Below are 4,335 nucleotides of genomic sequence, written 5' to 3'. Positions count from 1 at the left end.
TCCTAAGTAATGCATCCCAAATAAGTTCCAACCACGACGCCTGCCGCCGCCAAACATCCCATGAACGACCCTCGCCCACGCACTACCTCCAAGTACGAGCCGAACGATCAAAAAGTGCTACTAAAGGGAATGAAATTATGTTAAACCCAGGAATCGCGGTGTTAGCAATTCAGAACGGTTTTTACCACTGGAAAGAACATTCTGAAAAATCTCCGACGCATTTTTTCCCCTTTTCCTCGTCACTGCGGAAACTACAACAAAGTAGTCATTTAAACATAAACTATTAGGAACACTCCCGATTTACCAACAGTATACCGACGTACGTTCTTTTACCGACGATCTTACCAACGATTTACCAACGGCTTATACCGACGCCTTACCGACGATCGTTACCGATAGTTGCCGACGTTATATCGACGCCACATCGACTCACTTTACCGACATTTACCGACCTCTCGACAACGTCCGTCTCATCAACCATCTACGAGCGAAAAACGCTGATCTTTTATAAAACAAACGTGGCAAGTATAGATGTCCCAATCCCCTTTAGGGTGTAACCCTCTTCCAGGAAATCTCCTAATACCTTCGACCCCGTATTACTGTAAAAGGGGGTATCGGTACATCCTTTTTAAAACTAAGCCGCCTTTGTCTTCATGCTTCGCCCGTTACCTCGAATTCTAAATTTGTTCGGACGCGGATCCGAAAAATACCCTAACCAATGGATTTTAGTTGGGATAGTTTGCGGACGCCAACCGCCTCCCCTCTCACGGGGGGGTGACCTATCAATTTCGAGTTGTATACAAACTACTCGCGTAACCCCAAAAGCGTCCCGGCGAGATAAAACGAACCACGATCAAACGTAGAATTACAGAAAAGGGCTCCCGCCGAACGCTTTTTAAGGGTAACCTTTTTTCCCCTTCCTCGCTCGTGAAACCCTTTTGTGGGAAAAACCCTTTCGCGGGGGTATCCCAAAAATTTCCTTTTAAACGCGTTTCTCGCGCAAGTTCGAGTAGGCAACGCGAATAACACTCGCGAAAACACGCCGCCTGCAAGGGGGACGTAACACTATCCCACGGGGAAGACGGCATTCGCTCCTACCTATCACAGACGCTTTCCCCCGCCGTCCCCTTTACTCTGTCCAGTACGCCAAGTACGGCTCGATCCCTTTACCATACGGGAAATCAGGACACCACTCATTTCCCAAAGCCCCCTTAAACCCACACTCACCCAACTTTTTCGTACACTCTCTCACGCAATATCAACCTGAGTCTTTACCACCACGGGGGCTTTCACCTCCCACTTTCGCAACAATCACATCCATACCTATGGGAACCCACCAATTTCATGTTTCAAGGGTTCTTGCAGCATGTTCACCATCGCGTTCGCGCTTTCATCTCACCCCCGATCACACATAAGCTTTACGCTCTTTGGGCAGTTATACTGCCCCACATTCACGCCCCATTCTTCGTCATTTATTCTTGTTTTCTTCTCTCTAAACGCCCAGGGGTTTCCGGAACACTTCGGACAAACCGAGTGATCACTTTTGCCCCCCTCTCATTTTTAAGTTTCCACACCACTTTCCTTTTACAATCTCTCTCATGTGTCCACCCATCCACATTTTTGGCACGTTTTCCCTTTTTCGGGCTTGCCGCATCATTCCCCAAAATGCAAGCCTTGTGGCACCTCAGCACCTGAAAAACTCTTTCACCTAAAGGCCTTTCCAATGCAAAAACATCGTCCCACACAACAATTTCTTTTTCCCTCGTAACTTCAAATATCAATTTTCCGCGGGTTTGCTCTTTTTTTCGTTTCCTACCACAACACGCACACTTTTCCAAAAAATACTTCTCATCCACTGCCCTTTCAACTCCTCTCATACTTTTCTCTCATTAACCTTCACTCGCCATATCTTCGGCCATCTACAAGATTTTTTGGGCCATCTTGAGGACCCAAACCTTTGGGCCCAGATTTTTAAAACTGACCACCTCTCTTATTCTTTTCAACTCACTCTCGCTCATCGCTAAACCTAAAACTCCCTTTCCCCACTTTCCTCACCCCCTTCACACCCATTCTGATTTGCTCCCTTTTCATCTTCTCTCCTTTATTTTCCCACTTGTCACATTCGCATTGCACATCCGCTCCCATTACCGAAAAATCTTCTCTTTCTTTTTCACTTTTTTCACATTCACTTCCTGACCTTTTAAATCCCCGTCTTTCAACTTTTTTCGCACTCACGCCGATGCTCTTCCATTTCCCCGCCGTGGTTTAAATCCCGACTCGCTCGATCTACACCATCCTTTTCCCCTGTTTTCTCTCATTTTTGCAAAAAACATTTTCATCATCTTTTTCCCAATTCCCCACATGTCCAATTTTCTCACTCGCACTTTTTAAAAATTTTGTTCGCTCCGAAACGGAATTTACGGAGTCTCGCCCAATTACCTCATACCCTATCTCCCATTCCGCAACGCTTCTTCTCTCCTCATTTATTTAACAGAACGAAAGTTAGAGGTTCAAGGGTCAGATCCGCCCTAGTTTAAAACCCTAAACGAGCCCTAGCGATCCCCGAAGTTTCCCCCGGACTGGGGGGCGCTTCCGGGGAAAACCAAAACTTTTGGGTTCCGGGGGGAAATAGGTTTTCAAAACGAAACTTAAAGGTTTCGGAAAAGGGGCCCCCCAGGATGGACCTGCGGCTTAATTTTATCAACACGGGGAAACCCCACCCGGGCCCCGACACCGGAAGGGTTACAGATTGATGCTCTTTTTTGATTCGGGGTGGTGGGGCAGGCCGTTTTTAGTTTGTGGAGCGATTTTCTGGTTTTTCCATAAAGCGAGACTCTACCTCTAAATAGGGGTACCTAGGTATCGCGAAGGGCCCCCGGTTCGGGGGGGGGGGTTTTTTTCTACCAACGTACAAAAAAATCTTTTTAGAAAACAGGCGCTTCTACCGCCGAATTGAGCAATAAAGGGCGTGAGCCCTTAGTGTTTTGGGCCGCACGCGCTTTCATGAGGAATCAGCGTTGTTCCCTGGGCCCAAAGGCCCGGGTAACCCCTGAACCTCCTTCTCAGGGATTGGGGGTTGCAATTGTTCCCCATGAACGAGGGAATCCCAGTAAGGGGCGAGTCTAAGCTCGCGGTGATTTCGTCCCTGCCCTTTGTAAAACACCGCCCTCGCACTACCGATTGAATGATTTAGTGAGGTCTTTGGGCGGTGCGCGGAATGCTGGCATTGGGCCCATGTTGCCGGGAAGTGACCAAACTTGATCATTTTGAGGGGAAATAAAAGTCGAAAAAGGTTTCCGTAGGGGAACCCGGGAAAGGTCTTAACGTTCCGGAGGTCCGCTCTGCGCGAGAGCCTCTTTTGGGGGAGACGCGCGCTCGCAGCGTCGGGACCCGAATGGCGCCTGAAAAGGGGCCCTTTCAGAGAAAAAAAATAACGGATTTACGGAATTTTTTGTTTTGTTTTTATATACGAGGGGGCCGTGCGCCCTCTGCCAAAATAGTCGGCAAAAGAGACCGCCCCGGCGGGTGTTTGAGCAATTTGGACGAGGCCTTTTTGCGATCCCGTCGTTTTTTGTGCCATTCTCCGGCCACACACCCACAACGCATTTCCCTTGAGCGGAACCGTGGTAACCTGCCCCGCCGCGTGTGTGCAGCACCCCCTTTGTCGACCGGGGCCCTCCCCCTTTTCGCGGGGGGCGGTCACGTGTCGGAACACACGGTTTGCGATCGCGATGCCCGGGAAACCCCATATATTTTTTATAATATATATATATAACAGAGAAGGGGTCGATATATTTGACAAACTGTCAAATGTGTCGGTCCGACGGTTTCTTCAAGACTTCCGCCCGGCTCTCCCGTTGCGGGGAAGCTCCGAAAGAAAACCAACTCTACTTTTGTGCCGTGCCTCCCTGGGGGGGCGGTCCGCCGGTCCTCGGACGCGCGCGACGCGATCAAGACCCCACGATTATTTCTCTTTTTCGTCCAAGAAAGACCACGATGGTTCCTTGCGGCTCCGGCGGGCACCTCCCTGCGCCGATTTCCGGCGCTCGTCGTCTCCTTTCCCCCCAAGTAGAACGTCGCGACCCCGGGTGTGGGTTAGGGCCCCGGGTCGGTGTCTTCGCGTCCCGGTAAAACGGCACCGACAACCCTCTTTTGCCCGGCCGGCTCGGGGGTACCGAAAGGTATCAGGCCGCACTATTCACGTTGCGTCGAGACCGCGAAAGCGCGCCCACGGTACTCGGAGGTTACGGACTTCGCGGCGTCCCCGGCCTGGCCCGCGTTGGTTACAGTACGGAAACCCCTTGAAGGCCTCGAACGTCTCCCGCGTCTCGCGGG

This window comes from Nylanderia fulva, unplaced genomic scaffold, assembly GCF_048542155.1.
Source record: "Nylanderia fulva isolate GAGA-0341 unplaced genomic scaffold, ASM4854215v1 Scaffold394, whole genome shotgun sequence".
NCBI lineage: Eukaryota > Metazoa > Arthropoda > Insecta > Hymenoptera > Formicidae > Nylanderia > Nylanderia fulva.
The sequence above is the reverse complement of the archived record's forward strand: the minus strand, read 5'-3'. Positions refer to the sequence as shown.